General features: G+C 39.8%; 1 protein-coding gene across 2 annotated transcripts in view; it reads right to left on the bottom strand.

The window, feature by feature from the left end:
• LOC306856159 (serine/threonine-protein phosphatase 2A 55 kDa regulatory subunit B beta isoform-like) overlaps positions 1–23,166 on the bottom strand; it is a 75,333-nt gene that overhangs the window by 14,783 nt on the left and 37,384 nt on the right. The gene's annotated exons all lie outside the window — the stretch shown is intronic.

The raw sequence follows: 23,166 nt of genomic DNA, 5'->3' as shown, positions 1-23,166 counted from the left end.
CATATAATTAAAATAAATGTTATAGAGCATTATTATTGTTCAATTTTTTTGTGAATTCAATTGATTAGACATCCCTTTTAAGTATTACAATTAAACCACTCAATAGAATCCATAAAAATGAAAACAAATTGGAAAAAAATAACAAATGTGTCAAATAACCAGCTCTTGTCAAATGTGATGATCCGCTCACCATGTACTCTTGAAATGTCTGTCTATCACCATTCCATTGATATGTAAATGTCACCAGATATCAACCACTACCATTATCCCACCAAATATCATCTTCAAAAGCCAGAACGATCTGGAGACCTTTGAAAAAGAACATGTGAAGCAAACACTGAGAAAGTCTAGCTTGACAAAGAGATCATACTGGACAAGCAGCTGATATCACGGCCAAATGCAACACTCTCCCTGCAGTGAATGCATGACATCAGATAAAAGGAGAGATTTCAGGCCATAATCATCAACATCAATTCAAGATGCACTTGTATGAACAAAATCCCCTGTGTATGTTTATGAAGGACATCATCAAAGATTAAGCACACAAAGGCATAAACTCTCAATCTGGCCTGCATACAAAAAAACAGATAAGATGACAAGTAGTGGGCTGACGACTTTAAAACAGACTATATTACAATAAAATAGCCATGATAAGCCTGAAAGCAGAGTGAAGCTATAATAACATAAACCTGGGTTAATATGCTAATAAAACAATTGCATAAAACATGTTTTTATTAATATCTTATCACATTAAAGGGATAGTTCACACAAAAATGTGTTTACTCAACCTCAAAACCTGTATGAGATTCTGTATGAGAAGCACAAAAGAAGATATTTTGAAGAATGTTGGTAAGCAAACAGTTGACGGTAGCCATTGACTTTCACAGTATGGAAAAAATAGCTCAATGGCTACCGTCAACTGTTTGGAATTTTCATTTTTGGGTAAAATATCCCTTTAACTTTGACAATTCTAAAAATAAAATAATAATTGATTGCTATGTGGTTTCTAGGGTGCCCTGGGTGGTTGCTAGGTCTTTAATATAAGTCTACAACTGTTCATTCTTCTTCCATGAGGGGGTTTGGCATCATGGCATCTTTGTTTACAGGTGGAACGTTAAAGAACGCGACACAAGTCTCCCAGAAATCCTGTATAATTCAACCAATCCTGCAGTGTTTCCAATTTTGTGTGCCGTATGCATCAGACGTTCAGCCACCGGTCCATGGGCGTGACGTCTGAGACTGAGACTAGGTTTAGGGTAGAGTGTAGTGAAGGTGGTACGTTATTTTCAAACGGGATAGAGCATTAACTTTTAGCGACACATACAACAACCAACGTAATAAAATGTAATCAGTTTTGGATAAAACTAAGTATACTTGACATTTCACTTTCAAAGTGTCACAAAACATGCGAGAAGCAACGTAATTTTTGGATGGTAATAGTACACTTCTCCCAAGTGTAGCTGCACAAGTTCTGCAGGGCTTTGTCTGCATCAATAGCACATTTAATAGCATTTATCAAATGAAATCATCTACTAAACTATCTGTACCTAGATTTTTAAAGCAGCCCATAGCAGCCTTACCGGTGAGCATCTCTTTCTCAATACCCAACATGTTCTGAACTGTAAGTGACCCAGATCCAAACCTACAATGATTCTTGACACTTCAAAGAGCTGCATCGCTGGATGGCTCCCATTGTGGGATGACACTGTGTCTAATCGCCAGCCCACCGCCAAAAGAAAGTGGGACAGGGTGGGACGCTTAATTAAGGCAGTGCTACTAACAGACAAGCCAAAGTAGCAGCAAATCCACTTCATTTCGGATTGTCTGTTTTATCTCAAACATCATTTGACATGTCTGTGCTTATAAATGTATTTCAGTGCTAGCAGAAGACTTCTATGTTAAACGTTACATTATTCAATTCAAAGCTTCACAGATAACAAAAAACTGTCTGGCATCGTGCACATGCTGTTCTTGTAGGAGTCGGGTGTTTACCTCCAGCTATCTAGGTTTTCTGGATATTTCTAGGTACTCTCATCTTACCCAGAGCCAAGATCCCAAAATAACCTGTACATTCGAGCTTTTTCTGACCTAGCTAGTGCACAACAATAGTTTTAAGACCGTAAGAACACTACATTGCTGCTACGCAACTGTAGCCTAGACATTCTTGAATGGTAAAAGACGTTACAGTTCAAAGTTCATTAGCAAACGCTGCTCTGACTGCCTCTGCTGTGCGCGTTCCGATCGATTCCTACCTTTGACACATCTTCCTTGGTCTTCCTCAAGGAGATGCATCTGTTTCTCTGTCTTTGAGATGTACTGTTGCTACGCAATCCTTACTGTGAAAAGAAAGGGTTGTTTCTGCTGCGATAACTGCAGTTTTCCTTCTCTCTTGCTCTCGGTCTCTCTTTATCAGGCAGGTAACTCTATTTCATTGTGCGTATCATCTCACAATTCGCCAGCTCGCCCCACACAATCTCAAAATGAGTCCAGCACTCCTGAAATAGTCTGCTTGGATTCATTTGCATAAATGCAAAACAAATACAGAAGAAATGACTTCTAAATATTTGCTTTTATCCATTTCAAGGAGTAAACGACAGAGAGAAGCTAGACACGGAGAGGTGGAGAAAGAGAGAGAGACTAAGAAAAGAAACAGGGACTGAAAAGGCTTGTTGTTTTTTCACCCCGATACACCTCTCTGGGCTTTTATATTGTCTGCATGGTGAATTTAAGTGCAGCGTTTCCATGACAACCGTTCTTTGGACTAAAACAAGCGCTGTGTGCGATTCTTGCAAAGACTTTGTTCATGTGGTGTGAACTGCCATGCACTGACAGAATTTAGAGCAGTCGGGGAAATCTTACATATTTCATCTCAAATTCAAATCTGAGAAATTCAAAATGAGAAGTCTTTTACGGATCGGTTAGATTTTGTGCATTATTTCGTGCATTATTTGCACGACAATGCATGCCCACCCAATTTTCATTCCTACAATAATAATAATACATTGTTTACAACGTATTGTATGCCTGTTGTAATAGGAATATGTATTACAGCTATATTTTCTATAATGTATTAAAATACTGAATTACAATAATGACAATCTAATGGGATAAAACAATAAACATAAAAAAATAAATAATAATTAAAAGCATAAAATTTTTTATATAAATAAAATATAACTAAAGAAGTGGTGGACAGTGTTTTTGCTTTGTTACTAAAGAACATTTTCACTTTTACTTCACTACATTCCAAAACATAATATTGTACTTTAAGGCCCCGTCCACACGAAGACGCGTTTCTCTGTATACGCATAATTTTTTTACCGTATAGGCGTTTCGTCCACACGAAACCGCCGTTTTCGAAGAGTGAAACCGATAATTTTTGAAACCGGGTCCCAGGGTGGATACATTTGAAAACGCCGTTTTCACGTTTTCGTGTGGACGGCGAATCCGTATATTTTCTGAAACGATGACGTCATCAGCCCACGTCTCGCCGCTAATCAGACACCGCTGCGTCACATAACAGCGACAACAACAACAACAATGTCAGACTACGTGCCTGTGTTCGTGCTGCAGAACCTACTGAGCTCATTAGTTTTATTAAAGCAAAATCTTCTTCTCTGTTTTTTTGTGTATCTCTGTGGCAGAATTACAGCGCCACATATTGGTCTGGCATGTGTACTACATCGTTTTCAGTCGGTTTCAGTGATTCCGTGTGGACACAGATATTTCCTGAGACGACTCCGTTTTTATGGAATTTTTTTTAGAGCGAGGCAAAAAAAAAGATCGGATACGGAGAAACCCTACTATAGTATCCAATTGCTGAATGAGCCGATTCTTTTCAATGAACCTGTTGAATTTGTTGGCAAATCGACTGAATGACTCATTTGCGAATCGAACTAATCTGATTGCAGCTGTTCTTTAGTCAGGAAAGATCCAGTCAGAGCGGATAATGTGTGACTCAAAATGAGCCAAGAACTGGGATAACTGTCGAAGCTTGAGTGTTACTAAGAAAAATTTACTAAAATAAGTTACTAATATCGGTGCCGATAACCTCGTGGGCCACTTCGTTTCCTGTCTATATGTACTGTCTTGTCCTATTAAAAGCCAACAATGCCAAAAATTAATTTAAAAAAACAAACAAAAAAAGGTACTAATGCCAAATTTTAGTCTTGATTATTGTAAATGAAAATAACATATAGATAATGTCTGTCAGTTATTGGTGAACTCAGTCTGCTGTAAAAGGCCAAGCTGTTGAACTCTATGAAATGCTTGAATGTGGACATGTCAATATGGGGTAGGCTCTTTTAGGAAAAATAACAAATTAATGTCAATTCATCTTCCCTGTTAGCGCATTTTAACTTGCATTACGCCTGTACATTGTATTTTTATACTATTTGACGGCACATATTTACACAAATTTCCTTTTCCCCCTCTTTAAAAATAATATATAGTATATATTTTTTCACTTAATGTTTTGATAAAAACATTTTGATATTTAAATAAATAAATATATGTTTTGCTCATTTGCAGAACAATACATATTAAATCTTCCTTATTGACTGTTGGCTAGAATAAAAAAATAAACATGCTTTATCTATTAGTACCTTTTACTTGTAATACTTAAGTACATTAAAAATCACACACTTTTACTTCAATTGAAAATGGGTAATATTTGGGAAAATGGGAGTAATATTTTATTAGGGTATCTGTACTTTTACTAATTTGTGTACTTCATTCACCATCGCTAAAAAGCTGTAGCTTCTTTTTACTTCTTTTCTATTGCTTCCGAAATGATATATTGGTGATCTATTGATTTTTCTATTCATTTAAAAATTAATAGAAGTTTAAAATATGAACAAATCTTTTCTACCCTGATGTGACAACTCATGCATTTCGACCAATCAAAAGAGCGATACAGCTGCTGGATAAAGATGTCTGGCAGTACTGTCAAACTCAAATGTTGTTCTGTCGTGAATACGGTGCCATGAAGTTAGCCAATCACAGCAGTGGGCGTTTACTTCCAGTTCTGCAAGAGGTAACACCCTTCGAAATTGAGTGGTTTCGACAGAATGCGATAAAGAGAATGGAAAATTATCATTTTCACAAATATTAATTCTTTTTTTGGTTGCAAACTTTATAATTACTTGAGAAAAGGAATATAACTAAGGACCAAATTATTACTGAGAAAAGGAATATAAATCTGAAACTGCATTTAATGAGCAATTTCAAAATCTTATGCTCTTATGCCTATTGAATTTGAATTCAATTGGATTATTTAGACAAAAAGGCCTGTTCTGGCCTGTGGTACCACAAGTCAGCAACATCTGTATCTAAAGAGCACTCACTCTTTTATGAGTTGTATTTAAAACATCACAACTTGCATAAAAAAGGATAGTTTATGCTGCTGCGCTAACAGTGATAACGCTTTCCAAACACTGGCGTTCTGTGACAAAAGCAGAGCCATTGTGCTGAGAGTTAACGGGTGTTCTTTCAGACTGTCAGCGGACATTTATGCCAGCTCTCTTGAGTCTTGGCTGATCACCGTCTAGGCCTTATGGACAATACATTTTTGGAAGGCACATCTAAAGAAAGTGCAACACAACAATTTTTTCTGTAGACAAACACCAAACAATACATGATTAGTGACCCACTTGAACAGATGTGTCACAGAGCTCTCATTAGAACACTTCTTATCAAACACACACACTGGTAAAATAAAAGTCTATGTGAAACATATCAGAGCACAAAAAGCATCATGGGATAAAAAGCTAAGGGGGTGGTGGGGTTGGGGGATAGAATAATTACATCTGAGGAAGCAGAATTCTAAATGAGTTCTCCAAGATGCAAACCATGCTGACCTAATTAGGCCCCTGGAGTACCCATTTTTTAGACTACTTATCTCTGCATTCTTTTCACTTATTATCAGCAGGGAATGTGGTATGGATGCAGAACACAACTGAACATTTAGGGTAAAATGAAGATGCTTGCAAGGGGAATAAGAGACCATCTTGCTATCATATTTGTAAAACTTTAAGAATTTGTTAATTTAAGAATCTCAATATAAGACTACAGAGGCTTAATGTAGCTATGCACCAAAATGATTCAGCCATGCAATACTGTTCCAGTATCAACATGGCAACCATTGCACCATTTGCATCACTCTTCTTGAGGCATTTTTTCTCAGATATTAATATTGCTTGTTTAAATGGCATAAAATGTCATAAAAGCTTGTTATTGTGACATTTTTAGGTAGCATTAAATCATGAATACATCATTAACAGGTTGAAGCTGCAGTCCACAACTTTTGGCGCTCTAGCAGTTAATAAATAGAACTGCGTGTGTCTTGTGGAAGAACATTGTAGCCGGAGCTACTTCTCTCTGTTTATGTCTATGACGAATCACGCAGGTACTGGGCTACTTCACAGCGGTTCCACCAGTACCAGTCTGAAATAGTCAGAATATTAAAAACTTATTATAGGTGTACCTTAGTGATTCAGGATAAACCAAAAACACAGTTTGGAAAATGGATTATTATATTAATTAAAAAAATAATACTTTTTTTAACACAACAAAAGTTATGGACTGCAGCTTTAAGTAAAAAATATAATGAACATGTTATATAGCACAGATATATTTATCAAAATGCACCTCTCTAGAGTTATTTTCTAGCTGACTAACAAGTTTATGAACTGGCTTTTCTGAGTTAAATGTAACATTATCTGACATTGTTTACAAGCTGTTCTACTGTCTGCTAATAATTTCAACATTTCAATACGTTGTACCTTTTCTTTCAACACCTTCTGATGTTCATTCATGTTTATTTCTTACTACAACTAGCAAAGACGAAGCCACCATAAAAGCAACAAAACTACAGTTATTGTTTGAATTTCATGATAAAATTCGAAAGCTAAGACTTTGGTTGTTTTTTTTCTAAGGTAACAAAGCACAACACTTATTGGGATTATTGGATGGAAGATACGCTCCAAATAATGTTTAGTGAAGTTCTGTTCAAGCAATCAACTGAAAACAGCATAGACTAAAAGATCGTTATGGGGATTTAAAAATCAATATCATATCAAAATGAAGAATGAAAATTCAATATTGTCCCTTCCACATTCATGTTTACCTGTTGTAGCTTCTTCACATTGTGTAAACGATGCGAAGATACGAGTCATTAGCGCTAATCTGACATCACTGTTTCGGTCAATGATTTTTTGGTCAATAACTTCATGGAATCTTTAAATGTGTGATTTTGAAGGAATGACGTGATAAAGACAGTATTGGCTAGAGTGTGTAATAATAGTGGAGGAGGTTTGGGAAGGGCTGAGCGGACACAATCACAGAGCACTGGTGCGTATTTGCTGGTAGCGGCTTGGCAGCCAAAGTGTTATTGGAAGCTGGATCCAACCATTATTAACACATTAGGAATGTGAGGAACTGAATAGGAAAGCTAATTAATGGAGTAACTCGGATGAGTGCATGAGCTGAAGGCTTTGTGCATGTGATTACGCCTGTGCACTGTCAATGAGAGCTGTGAATTCATCAGGAAAGAATAAGTGCTGTAAAGAATTGTCATGATTTTTTTTAGAAAATAAAACTGGAGGCTTACTTCTGCAATACTTCTGGATTATCAATACATTCCCATTTTTGAAGGGATAGGATTAACCAAAAATGCAAATTCTGTCATCAATTACTCACCCTCATGCCATTCTAAACCCATAAAACTTAAGTTTATATCTGAAAATTGAGATATTCTTAAAAATAAAGGTGCTTCAAAAGGTTCTTCAAGCGATGCCATAGAAGAACCATTTTTGGTTCCACAAAGAACCATTCATACCCCTTTTCCACCAAAGCAGTTCCAGTGCTGGTTCGGGGCCAGAGCCTAGTTTCAAACCGGTTCTTTGTTTTTCGACACCCAAAGCACCAGCTCCGAACCAGGAAAAGCGGTTCGTAAGTAGCACCAAAACATTGCTGGGCTAGAAGGAAGAACCGCTTGCGTCAGGAGCTGGGGGCAGGGTTACCGTAACCAACAAGACGAACAGAAACTTGGACCGCCATATTTGAAATAGCAGCTAAACGCTAACACGTTTGATTCGCCGAGTTTGGATGCCGCTGTAGGTTCGCAAAGCCATGAACATCAATAGCAACGCAACGTCGCCCATTGCTGATAGTTTGTTTAGGCTTGTTCGGGACAGATCGGCGCTGCGCGGACCGGTCGGTGCGAGGCATATCGGGGTGCTGCGGGAGCGACTGGAAAGCAGACGGCTCTTTATGCTTTTGGATCGCTCTCGCGGTGCTTTAGTGTGATGTGTGCCGATCGATCGATCTGCGTGGCGCTGATGCTTTGTACAGATGCCTGTTGTGCCGCACTAGTGATCCGAAACATGAAACGTATTCAGTGACGTAAGACCTGGCTCTGTATTGGCTCTCTAGCCTGTGGAAAAGCAACCGGTTCTTAAAGCGCTCGCCAGTCGAACCAACTAAGAACCGGCAATAGCACTGGCTCTGAACTAGCACCTGGAACTGCTTTGGTGGAAAAGGGGTATCAGTCAAAGGTTCTTAAAAGAACCATCTCTTTCTTACCTTTTTATAATCTGAAGAACCTTCTTTCACCACAAATAACCTTTTGTGAAACAGAAAGGTTCTTCAGATGTTAACGGTTCTATATGGAACCATTTAGGCAAAAAGGTTCTTCTATGGCATCGTGAAGCACCTTTATTTTTAAAAAGTGATACAAATCGGTCACTTTTGTTAAGATGAAGTCTTTGAAGGCAACTTCGAAGGCTGCAGATAGCAAAGCAGTTGACTAAGTTTTGGAACAGAGCCTCTGTATATCACCATTCTCTCAAGGCTTGGTCTTATTTGAGACCCCTACCTATATACTTATGCCATATGTTGCTTCGAGATTTCATTTTGCTTTTGTTATTGAAGTATGTATCTATCAATTTCACACCAACTCTATCTCGCCTGGTGGATCAGAGTGCGAAAATAAATCAAAAAGACAGTGAAGGGGCAGGTCAAAGGTCACCGTGATGTGCAGAAGGAGACCGTCCTCAAATGAAACCCTTTTTCTAATAACACACAGACGACTCCAGGGCTGCAATAAAACAAGCAAACCCATATAGCACACACTGTCATCCCTCATATGATTAAACATGAACGCAGGAGATTGGCTATCTGGCCATATTTGACTCCCCGATTGTGGCGAGATTGGATCCCTTGATGTGTACTATGCTCAGAAGATGAAAGGCTAAAATTAGCATAGAGAGAATGCAGACCACGATGCCAAAAATCAAATACAGAGGGTGACCAGAAAGGGATGTTTCATTATGAAAAAGGGGGTGAAGTGAATACCTTTCAACCTGCTTCAATGTGTCAGAAAATCATTTTCAGAAAAAAGACACAGGTTCAGCTTGCATGCCCCCAATTCTGCATCCTAAATTTGTCAGCATGCATATAGTTTGCGGGGATATTTAAGAGAAAAAATATGTAGTAAAGAACAAAAATTAATAGAAATGCCTCAGATTTGATCGTTTGTTAGTAACGAATGCACTGTGAATTAAATATACTATTTGTTTATCAAATAAGAGCCAAAACATAAGAAATTAGGGCTGTAATGTTGATTACAGCATTTTATTATTATCTAATCCAATTGGTTTCTACTTACAAAATTAGTTTTTGGAGACAATTTCATTGATTATTACAAAAATGTGTTTGTGAGAGACCAGAACATTAACTTAACGACGGGACTTCAGCAGTTCAAACTTACAAACATACTGTTACTGATTGAAATAAAAATAAAAAATTGATGTTTAAATCATGCAGCCCTAGAAAAAAATGATTGTACAGTTGTTGATGAAAACAAAACTCCCCCTGCATCTGAAAACGCCTACTTCCCTACTATATAGTAGTATGTAAGACAATTTTCTATGCCGTGAAGTCAAGAGAGAGGCTATATGAATAGCAGGGAAGCAACATAATTGACGCTGCTAGGTCATGTGACTCTGACAACATGGCGGATACAGTACTGTACGCATGAATTTCCTTCATGGTATCCATATTCATACTAAATCGAACAAACATTTTGAACAGTCACGAAGTAGGTTTCATACCAAATGGTGTACTTATAGAAAGAATATAATTTCAGATGCAGCTTATATGTTTTTCTGAAGAAAACAAATCAAATTCACCACCAAAATGCTAGAGTATTACTTGGTAGGTTGGTGGTGTTTAGTGGTTACTAGGGCATTGCTATATCATGTTGCTAGGTGGGATTGTTTTCCTCTAGTTATATTGTGTGCCAGGTGATCAATTAGAAAAATAACAGCACATACAATTTGAGGGTCCAGCAGTACAGTATAAACGAGGACAAGCCAATATGTAATACATACTGCCTTGGCAAATGCCATATAATATCATATGTAAATGGATTTTTGCAAGTGCTGCATCATAACATAAATGAACGGCAACTTAGTAACATGAATCTACCCAAAGAACATTATATAATTCAGATGCCAGCTTTCCTGTAGCTGAACAGCTCAAACAGCATGGCATTAGCAGGTCATGGGTACAATTCCCAGGGCAACAACTGATTAAAAAAAAACAATTGGTAACACTTTAGTATAGGGACCAGTTCTCACTATTAACAAGTTGCTAAATTGCTTTGGATAAAAGCATGTACATATCTACATAATATAAGTTGATTTTTAGGTACAAGAGTAAAGGAGAGAGAGACATAGGGAACACAGCTTATAGAATTTAATGCAATGCTAAACAACTGCACAGGAAAGAGGTTATCTGAATTATGTGCGTCAGAGGGATTGACTCTGGGATAATCATACCGGTGCGCCCTGACCCTGTTTCAAAGACAACAATGAAATGCTATGAACTCTGCCTAATAAATGACTGATTAACTCATTTAATCCCACCAACTTCACAGACAGTTGATATCCTGGATGAATCACAATAAGGCCATCGCAGAAGTTACCCTTGTTTCCTGTTGTGTTGATCTGCTGCACTAAGTGGCTTAGATAGAAGTTTCTAATCTTGCGTTCCGTGAGCAACAAACAGCCTTCCATTCTCTCTAGAGTTATAAATAACTGACCCGCACTAGCCTGCGGCCATATCACAGATCACCATAGGCACGTATCCGTCTGGACAAGAGGATCGCTCCTGGGGCAGATCCGTCTCACTAGCCCACTTTGTCCAACACAGAGACGGGTAATGTCTTAGATTAACTTTGAGTGCAATATAGTTGACATTTCTTTTGTTGCATTAGCTACTATAGAGATGGACACAATAGAAGAGTTTTGGTCGTTGGAAGCCATGCATTGTACTATCAGAGGTCAGGATGTGTTTGAGAAACTCATTTCAGCCGTGGAAAAACCAGAGCTGCCATGAGATAAGTTAAATACTGCCTGAAACGGAAATTGCAATCGACGTTTCGTTCCTATTGTGGCTTTCAAAAGAGGAATGTAAGAGAAAAAAAAAATACTTCATGACATTGCTAAGCCAAATTATTTTATGAATCAGAGATCTGGTGACATTAAGTAGCTTTCAAAGCTTATGGGTCCCAACCAGCTTCTCAATTTGCTGGTTATCAAGCGTTAAATCATTCAAGGCCAAATTGAAATTGCAGCTGTAACTTCCTCTGAATGGCCGTTAACCGAAAAAGGTTCCCTGTGCAGCAAGTTTAATACTTAATATGTGAAATGGTTAGAGTGCCTTAAATGGCACAAATAATTATTATACTTAATGTAAGTGTCACAGAGTATTATATCTGCCATTGTGGTTGGGATCTGGTTTTGCCTCTGTCGCTTTTGGCTATCTGCAATTTTTAAAAGGTTGTTTTTGAAAGCTGATTCACCAAGAGGTCAACGAAGGCTACCATCCATGTTAAATGCTAGCTAGCAGACTAGTTTAAACAACACTATTTATTGTAGCCACATGCTGCACCCGCACAGGAAGTCGTGGCCTAATGGTTAGAGAGTCGAACTCGTAATCCAAAGGTTGCGGGTTCGAGTCTTGGGCCAGCAGGGATTGTAGGTGGGGGGAGCGCTCTCTCCACCCTCAATACCACAACTGAGGTGCCCTTGAGCAAGGCACCGAACCCCCAACTGCTCCCCGGGCGCCACAGCATAAATGGCTGCCCACTGCTCCGGGTGTGTGTTCACGGTGTGTGTGTGTTCACTGCTGTGTGTGTGCACTTTCGATGGGATAAATGCAGAGCACGAATTCCGAGTATGGGTCACCATACTTGGCCGTATGTCACTTCACAGTTAAAGTAGGGAATAAAAAGTAAATATCTAAATCAACTGAACTGCCTGCTGTCTCCCTACAATCTACCTCCTGCCTTTCCACTCTCTTTATCATACTGTACTGTGAGCAGATTTACTTTGGGGATAATGAATATGCCTCCAGGGGCTGAAGTTAAAATATTTAGTTTCATGAATAAATTGAAAGGGGTAGCCAGGGGGTGTTTGGCTTGGCAGCAACGCTTACCGGGAACCAGTCAATAACAAACGGGACCCGCTCTGCATCTTATGATCCAGAGAGATTACATGAGAACTGTGAACAGCAGCAGACTGCTGGAGTTTGCTTTCTCTTTACTCACAATGCACCTATCTGTCAGAGAAGTCAAAGAGCTAAGAGAACAATCATTTAGCAATCAGCTCAAAGAAATAGAGATGCTAAATGTAGAAATTTAAGATCTGGGGTGTGGCTTTCAAGGGAGGAATACTAGTGAAAAAAATAATAATTTTGACATTGCTTTGTCAAATTGTTGCATTCCTCACATCATCAGTAAAAATAATGCTAGCTTTATGATGGCAATGCAACAATATGGAAGCTCAAGCATGCTTTGTTAAATCCTAATCATGACAAAAAGTTGAAATTATAAGATACTAAGGGCCAGTTTTACTAACAGCTTGCACCAGCGCAAACCGTCTTTTGGCATTAAAATTTTACTGTTTTACGGTTTTACTAAAGATGCGCTGAAAAGGTGTGGACACAGTTATTTTTGCATCTGACCTTATTGAATATGCATTTGTAGGTGTTTCCCTTTCAGACGCAAAATTTATGGGAAGAGAGAGTATTAAAATGAATGACGCAACGCGTTTTACTAACGTTTGCGCTCGTCAAATTACTGGTATTTGCGCCATTATTTAACGCCCTTACAAAAGCATGTCTTAAAGTATTTTGCATTTGAAATGGCTGCAATTATTGTTGCTGGAAGAGGCACCACAGAGAACCGAGAGAGCGTGGTAGAAGGAAGAGGATTTTTTCCACACGTATTATTTTGAATGCCAAAAAAACACATTATCCGAACATATTGTTTGCCAAGCCATGCTATTTTTAATTTGCTTCAGAAAATAAAAGACAACTTGGAACCCTCAACTACGCAATAACAGATCTATCAAAAACTCTGGTTCTTTTTAACATACTGTGGCTTCTTTATGTATTTATTCTTTATTTGCGACTACACTAATTTGTGCTGCGCATGGTATATTGAGTTGATCGATATGTTAATGAGATGTTGCGTCTGTGTTCTTTGTGCGGAAAACAGAGAATGACTCTACTGACATTTTGGCTGAACTATTTCTCTGAAGACAAACTGCATCATGGTCTCCCTACAACGCAATAAGGCTATTACCCATGGACTGTAATTCCCTGCAGTGTTGGCCCTCCATTGTTAGCTGTTAGGGGCCAGAAGTCTTTTGTCTGGCGGGTATTGGGTGGCTCGATGCTGACTGGGGGGGATTGCAGTACATATAAAGAGCCGTTTTGCTGAGTTCAGGTACTGAAGCAGCACTACTCTTCCACTGCATTGGCGGAGAAAGGCCTATTCCATATGGATACATAAATTACCACACAGGAATCAACGGGCTGGAAGAAAATAAATCAGTCTTGATTTATGGCCATACACCAGCAGTAAACAAAGACACAAATGCAAAGAGCCAAGCACAGCACCTTATAGGTTAAAGGCAGTGTTGAGTAATAACTTCCCTACATTTTTCAGTAGTGCGACAGTTCATGTCTAGTTCAAAATAGTTCTTCACTAACAAGCAACTTTTTACATTTACAGAAGGTAATGTTGTGTAACATCAAAGTAATTACATGGTAAATCCATAGGAATTGTCTACTTAATATAAAGTGTAACATATTCACAAACACAAAGTCCTGTTACACATTTGTACTTTCATTACCAAAACGTGTTGTTACCAATGTCCTGTTACACATTTGTACTTACACATACCATTCAGTGGGTTGTTACATATGTGTAGTTACACAAACATTAGCGCTGTAGATACTATGTACCAATATGTACTTAAGCTGTGGTTACATACTACGTACACATCTAGTTACTATGTAAGTACACAGGTATTAGGGACACAAAGTGGGACCAATATTTCAACTCAGATCTATATTTTGTGACAATTATTTACTTATGTGGCAAGTAGCCATGTAGTAAGCGAGATTTTATTGATTTGAAAAACCATAGAATAATACAATAATAATATACGACACTGGCTAAACGGCATTGTACCGGACTGGGACTCAAATTTACAATGACTGATCCATGCCAATTGTAAATATCTGCGATTCTCAGTGTGACTAAGCAGCTGCGAGTGAGAGAGAAAGTGCGTCTGTGAATGTGACATCTGGTCCACATTAATGGGTCTGGTTGTTATCGCTCCTGCAGTAGCTTATGAACGCGTCAACATCAGCATTCAGTGGCACCCTGCACACTGGCACTATTTGTCTCTATAACTGGCAACATCTGCGACCATCTGCATCTCTAATACAGGTTTATTGTGCCCATACGCTGTAAACGGGGGCAAAATGGACCGTTTTTGTATTGGGAGGACCACATGTGTCTCACATACACCAGTGTGACATATTTTCTCTATTTACATTGCCAAATTTGAGGCAGCTGTGCTGCCCACTTGACGTCTCAGAATGTGCAAGGTACTCTTTGTTATATACAACCAAAGATGATCACAAAATATGGTTGTCACAATAGCACATTTTACATAATAATCATGTCCAAAACTTTAATTTTATTTAATGTATTTACCAGATACTATCAGAAATATTACAATTCCCCATCAAACACAAATTGTATCCCTTAAAACTCATTTTGATCATCATAATTACATATTTAAACATTTTTTTCCCTTGAAAATAATTTCCGTTAAAATGACTTGAATATAATCTCTTACCTAATGATCCCTTACCTCATTTAGCATACAAGGAACCAAGACTCTGCAAATTAGTCCCTGCCTCCACTCAATCTCACCAGCTTGGACCTGTCACGGTACGCCCCCAGGAATGGCGTGGAAAGACGAGGTCAGGGTCCAAATGCAGGTAAGGCTTTTAATAATATAAACAACAAAGGCCAACACGGCACAGCAACACTTAAACACAGCAGATTACAAGACATAAACAGATAAGTACGAACCCAGGCAGAGTGGTGGGAGAGGGAAGACTAAATAGTCTGTGGCAAATGGGGAACAGCTGTGGGTGTACTGAGTGTGATGATGATGCAGCAGGTGTGTGTGTGATATGGCAGGTGTATGTGATATGGGAGATGAGTCCGGGAGAACGGGAGATGGCGGCCTCCTGTGGGGCCAGGGAGAAGTACAGGACCCGGACTCGTGACACTACCCCTCCCCTAAGGAACGGCTTCCAGACGTTCCACCAACCGCAAAAGTCTGGAGGGAGGTGGAACCGGGGGATGGTGAAACAGGGGGAGGGATGGCGGGCCAGGTCCGTGTGGAGACAGAGGCCGAGCAGGAGACCGGGGCGGATTCGGAGGGTTGGACCAGGGAGACTCCAGCCAGACAGGAACTCCAGCGAACAGCCAGGGTGGGACCGGAGGAACAAACCAGGCAGGCCCCGCCGCCTCGGGAGCGCTGAGAGCGAGACCAGCTGTCTCGGGAGCTTCGTGAGCGAACGCCGCGCTCTCGGGAGGAACGGGAGCGATCACAGCTGTCTCGGGAGTTTCGTGAGCGAACGCCGCGCTCTCGGGAGGAACGGAAGCGAGCACAGCTGTCTCGGGAGGAACGTGAGCGAGCACAGCTGTCTCGGGAGCTTCGTAAGCGAACGCCGCGCTCTCGGGAGGAACGTGAATGAGCACAGCTGCCTCGGGAGCTTCGTGAGCGAATGCCGCGCTCTCGGGAGGAACGTGAGTGAGCACAGCTGTCTCGGGAGGAACGTGAGTGAGCACAGCTGCCTCGGGAGCTTCGTGAGCGAAAGCCGCGCTCTCGGGAGGAACGGGAGCGTGCACAGCTGTCTCGGGAGCTTCGTGAGCGAACGCCGCGCTCTCGGGAGGGCCTGAAGTGAGCTCCGCTGCCTCGGGGACAACATCAGCGGGCGCCGCCGCTTTGAAGAAGCCTGAAGTGAGCTCCGCTGCCTCGGGGACAACATCAGCGGGCGCCGCCGCTTTGAAGAAGCCTGAAGTGAGCTCCGCTGCCTCGGAGACAACATCAGCGGGCGCCGCCTCTTTGAAGAGGCCTGAAGTGAGCTCCGCTGCCTCGGGGACAACATCAGCGGGCGTCGCCGCTTTGAAGAGGCCTGAAGTGAGCTCCGCTGCCTCGGGGACAACATCCGCGGGCGCCGCCGCTAACTCTACCCTGAGGCCCGAGCCGCTCATCCACAGAGCCAAGTTAATGTAACTCTCCAGCGACTCCTCGGGGTCCCAGTAGGGCATCAGGGTCTTGAAGGGCTCGGCCAGGCCTCCATGAAAGAAGACCATGAGGCAGGTCTTCTCCAACGCCGTCTGCCGAGCCAATCCTCTGAAGTCCCTGACGTAATCCTCAATGCTCCGGTCTCCCTGGCGGATGCCAAGCAACCTTCCTGCTGGACCCATGATTGCTGGGTTCGTTCTGTCACGGTACGCCCCCAGGAATGGCGTGGAAAGACGAGGTCAGGGTCCAAATGCAGGTAAGGCTTTTAATAATATAAACAACAAAGGCCAACACGGCACAGCAACACTTAAACACAGCAGATTACAAGACATAAACAGATAAGTACGAACCCAGGCAGAGTGGTGGGAGAGGGAAGACTAAATAGTCTGTGGCAAATGGGGAACAGCTGTGGGTGTACTGAGTGTGATGATGATGCAGCAGGTGTGTGTGTGATATGGCAGGTGTATGTGATATGGGAGATGAGTCCGGGAGAACGGGAGATGGCGGCCTCCTGTGGGGCCAGGGAGAAGTACAGGACCCGGACTCGTGACAGGACCTGCTCCACTTTGACTCAGTTAACTGAAGTAGTAAATGCTACACACTAGCAAGTGGCAATACTGGATTCATTCGGCCATGTTTGAACCAGAAACTGATTTCAAAGAAGAAGAGTGAATTATACAAGGTCATCTGTAAATTGATGTATCATAATGGTAATGCAGATAATGTATCACTCTCTACAACGTTGGACACGTAATGGCAATTGATAACATTAGCCTTTGGCTATATCATGTTATCAAACACCTAATAATGTGTTGCTGATGTTACACAACCCCCATTTGCCATCTCAGACAGCTTATGTAAAATCTCTATACGAATGATATGAAAAGCTGAGGGGATTGGTTACATGTTTGGGGGACGGTTTCAAACCGTCTTTGGTTCAATGCAGTTTTAAGGAAAAAATGCTTAGCAATGGTGATGACAGTTGATTTTGCACATGGTTTGCCTTTAAAAAAATGCAAAATAGAAATGTAAACAACATTAAGACAGAATGATGAAACGGAAACGGGAAACTGATGTTTTGCTTTGTGAAATTCATGTGACATTTACATGAAGAATATTCTGTTCAGGGTTCTCTCGGTTTTCATTTAATGGTCTCTAGAGTCTGACCACACATGCTAATGCGCTATCCTTGACTGGGAACATTAGCATGTGAAACTGAATAATCAACCCTCCTGGTTGAGTAGATGATGGCTTTACTCCACTGACAGAGCAGAAGAGCTGAGTCATCATGGAATTAAAAAGACTTCATCACATTTATGATGTTTTTTAAATGACAGAAGTTGCCACATTAGCAACAGTTTAAACAGGCTTCTGAATAGCACACTACTCTTATTATGTCTGCTGTATATAGTACTACAATTGCTAAAATACACAATACACAACACAGAACATTCAGAGGTCACATACAGCCATTACTTTTTACCTTATCCTTCTTGACCAATTATTTTATTGGATTGGTGAACATAAAGCTATTTCCACACTGAATCTGTTTGCTCTCTAAAATCTTTTCAAAAAGGTTTGAGAGTATCTGGAATGTTTTTTTTAATCACTATACATCTTGAGAATGAAAAGATTTTGGCCATTTTACAGTAAATGTAAATGCTCTTAAAATATAAAGACAACTGCATGTGCATGTTCTATAAAGACAACCCTTTGACAACCCATGGGTATGTTCACTTTCCATCTTCTCCAGCTCAAACAACTGTAAATTGAATCCAGAGAGAGCAAAATTCAATCTTATCGACCTCTAATAGCCATTACCATCACATCACCTTTCTAGAAAAGATGGCTGTGGACATTACATGAAGAAGCAACTGTAGTAATTTGACATGTTTTCATACAGGTTTCCAAGCTATTTTCTTTGAGAATGCTGTGGTCGGTAATAGGGCGGCTGTTCCGCACAGATGACTACCAATCTACTTCAGCTCTGAAAAAATCGTTTATCTGACTGCTTCTGTTAAATGGTTGTCAATATGCACTGGGGCACCTCCATTTGTCCGTCACCCAGCATGAAAGAAGAGAACCATGATGCTGACGGTGCAGTAATGAGGAGAAGAAAAGGAGGTACAGGTTTTTACAAATTGGGTAAACATAATGAGAAGACGCAGGAGGTGACAGAGAGAGGCAACTGAGGTGCAAACAACGTCAAAAAATGTGGTTGCTTGTGCTACAATGCCGCAGGGCATTTTATAAAGAGCGAGAGAGAGGCGCCAAAACGGGAAGCATCAGCAATCTGATTTTAATGAGCCAACACAAGAGGGTCACAATAGAGTCAAAAGGATCCCTGGCTAGACCCCATCCCCCTTCCCGAACTCGCTGGCAGAGCGACACCGCCGTTACACTAACACAGGTTCAGGAGGTCCGAAGGGCACGTCGCTACACTGTGCCTGTAAAGTAATGAACACTCTGTGTCCAGAGAAACTAGCCCCCAACTATTTTTTTCCTGGTCCACTCCATCAAACAACAGTGTAATATCAAGAGGGACTGCAGGGAGCAGAACAGGGACTTGGTTACAACTACCATTTTATGGATTACTGTATCATTCCTGTTTGAACAAATGCATGCAACATTCAAAACAATGTCTAAAGGTCTTATATGGCGACCATGATTTTGGTAATGTGTTACTGGATTAATGTTCTTATCATTAGTAATATATGACCCTGGACAACAAAACCAGTCATAAGTAGCACGGGTATGTTTGTAGCAACAGTACAAAATTGTATGATTTTTCTTTTATGCCAAAAATCATTAGGACATTAAGTAAAGATCATGTTCCATGAAGATATTTTGTAAATTTCCTGCTGTAAATATATCAAAACGTAATTTTTGGTTAGTAATATGCATCGCTAAGAACTTCATTTGGACAACTTTAAAGGCGATTTTCTCAATATTTAGATTTTTTTTGCATCCTCAGATTCCAGATTTTCAAATAGTTGTATCTCGGCCCAATGTTGTCCTATCATAACAAACCATACACAAATTGAAATCTTATTTATTCAGCTTTCAGATGATGTATAAATCTCAATTTTGAAAAATTGACCCTTATGACTGGTTTTGTGGTCCAGGGTCACATATATTCTTATACACAACACAAAATATAAGCCAATCAGATTTCAGGCTCAGACAACAAACTTATTAACTTTAAAGCTATTAACATTTATTAAAATGCATTTCTAAAGGTTTGAGAGTCTTCAGAAGACATTTTCAGCAAGTGTATGCTACCATTCAAAAGTTTGGTAAGGCTGGTAAGATTTGTTTTAGCATTTTTTAAATAAGTATCTTATGCTCACCAAGGCTGCGTTTGTTTAAACAAAAATGCAGTAAAACAGTAATATTTAAAATATTATTACCATTGAAAATAACTGTTTTATATTTCATTTTAAAATGTAATGTATTCCTGTGATGCAAAGCTGAATTTTCAGCATCATTACTCCAGTCTTCAGTTTCACATGATCCTACAGAAATCATTGTAATATGCTAATTTGCTGTTCAAGAAACATTTCTTATTATAAGTGTTTTTTCCAGGGTTCTTAGATGAATAGAAATTTCAAAAGAACAGCATTTAATTAAAATAGAAATCTTCTGTAATATTGTTTTTATTTCAGTTTTGATCAATTTAAGGTGTGCTTGCTAAATAAAAAGTATTAATTTCTTTCTTTCTTTCTTTCTTTAAAAAAAAAAAGAAAAAATATATATTTTTGAAGATTTTTGAATGGTAGTGTTTTTTAAGATGCATTCTGGGAATTAGTTTAAATGATTCCAGGTGAAATTAGCAGCAAAAACAGATGTGTGTCTTTATATAAAGGATATGAAGCAATATTTTAATACATCAAAGAACTGAAATGTCAACAGCTGCATTTGAGCCAGACTGAAGCTTCGCCTGAGGAATTAAGTGATTTCCTGGGGTGCGTAATGCCCTCAGACTAATGGCAAGAACCTTACCAAGATGCCAGAATGAACAGATGTATGAGCCAATGGAATTAAGGGATGAAATCAGAGGTAAAGTAAATCTAAAGTCAGTGGTATCACTTGATAAACAGACGGAACTTGCAAATAAACTGTTACTTGAATGATGATGGTGTCTTGTGAGATGAGTACACACACCTTGATACACACAATCGCAATAGTGCATGCCTATGGCTTCTTGTAAATGACACTAAGTCTGTGTGTAAATACACACACACACAGAGAGAGAAAATTTGCTTGGTGGACAATATAAAGGAGTAAAACCTGAGACATACCTATAGGCCAGAATATCACAGAGCACCCACCCAGAACACCCATAGCAGCCACACAGTAACATGCTAAAAGCCACTCAGAATGCCTCAGCAACCACATAAGCAACATTCTGGCAACCATGTTGGTAACTTTCCAGAATTGCTCTAGTTTACAGTTATTCCTTCATGAGACAGGTTAGTGCAAAGCATGGTTTCTAGGCCAGCCGTGTGTTAATAACACATCTCAGTCTACTTTATTTATCCTCTGTAGGAAACACCCCCTCTGTTTTTCAGTATCTCTCTTTTCCCTTTGAACTCACAAGCTATCCTAAAGGAAGCAGCCTTATTTTAGGCCTCTGCTAAAGGACTGGGCGGGGGGGGGGGGGGGGGGCATGCTGGAGTCTTTATTTAATGTTTGATTGTCTGTTTCAGACTCTACAGCAGCAAACAAGAAGTAATGTGCCCTGTAATGTCTTTTAGTTAAATGAAAAATAAGTATATACAAGTGATTATAGACAATTATAGACAGGTGGTGCTGGGGAGGAGGAGGGCTTAAAGAAAATTTCCTGACTGCGCTTTGAAGAACCAAACAGTCATCAGTAAAATCAGGGAATTTTCTTTATCCCTCCTCCTAATCAGCACTGGCACACACACACACACACACAACTATATCTAAATTGTATATTTATTTATTTATTTATTCATTTAGCTGACGCTTTTATCCAAAGCGACTTACAATTGCTATATATGTCAGAGGTCGCACGCCTCTGGAGCAACTAGGGGTTAAGTGTCTTGCTCAGGGACACATTGGTGTCTCACAGTGGATTCGAACCCGGGTCTCTCACACCAAAGGCATGTGTCTTATCCACTGCGCCATCACCACCCCCATATATAATAAATTATATAATAAATTATATCTAAAATAAAAAAATATATAAAAAGAAGAATATAACTGACCACAAACAAAGAAAGCACATTTAAACTTTAGAATAACTTAATAAGCTTAGCAATACACACACCATGATTTTCTCAGTCTTCCTACTGCCCTAGACAAAATCCCTGTTCTCTGCTTTCCAGAAAATTCACAGGAAGCATCTGGAGGGAAAGAGATGAGCCAGATAAGACTCTGAGATCAGATTAGAAGAGGATCGTTCAGCAAGTGACCCTGCATTCTCAGACAACCCCTGAGTGTACCTGTCCAGGCCTAAATCTGCAGATCGCTGATCTTCCTGGAGGTTTACTCAGACCTGCATTCACTGCTGATCACCTCATGGTACTATACTATATTCTGTAATCTTTAGTCAACTTCTTTAACAAAATGTCTGACCTAAGGGAATGTCTTTGATTGGTGCTGGCCTGCTGGGGTATTTTACTGCAGACGAAACACTCACTAGGTTGTTTTGTCTGCACAGCTATGATTTAGATAACATTACATTTGATTTCTCTATGTGACTGAGGTCAAAAGGTCTTGAATGGCACGCTTGTCAACCTTTCATCCAGTGTATAAGTTTCACCTTTGCTTTTATTGTAAAGGCTTTTATTCTGTGGGGTGTATTTGCTCTGTTGTTGTCTACCCAGCACAAAGATGCTGACAGAACCTTGTGGACCAGAGCGTAGCAGGGATAAACATGGGTGCATTAAAGCTGCTTTAAAAATGCATAGGTCATCATTTATTTATTTGATTGTCAAAACCACAGAGGCATCAGTATGATGGTGGTTAACTGCTCACGCTCTAAGCACAGCTATGTCTGGTAATGACTGTTCGTCGGTTTTCTGCAGAAGATCTTGCTCTATACTCAAAAGAGGAAATATTCGGAGGCTTCTGAAAGTATTCCATAGCAGTTTTAAATGCTATTATACTTCTAGGTAAGAGTGCTTCGAAGTCTTCTTGCTGAAGTTCTAACATTGCTCAAGACAATCAACAACATCGTGAAGCACCTTTATTTTTAAGAGTGTAGGGTGTTTATATGTACAATAGAAGCAAGGTTTTACTTTGTGAGCCATGTCAAAAGCCAACCCTAAGTGTCTATGATTACTGTATTGACTTTCTATAAAGGTGAGAGCACACCTCTGCTCAACAAGCCACATCATTCATGTCCATAGCACAACAGAGTGGGACAAAAAATGTTCTCTCAGAAAATCGTGTAATAACATCATGTAATTTAAACGCTGTATAAACTTTGTCTTCTTTCCATTAAACA

The sequence above is a fragment of the Barbus barbus genome (assembly GCF_936440315.1).
Source record: "Barbus barbus genome assembly, chromosome: 36".
Lineage (NCBI taxonomy): Eukaryota > Metazoa > Chordata > Actinopteri > Cypriniformes > Cyprinidae > Barbus > Barbus barbus.
The sequence above is the reverse complement of the archived record's forward strand: the minus strand, read 5'-3'. Positions and strand labels throughout refer to the sequence as shown.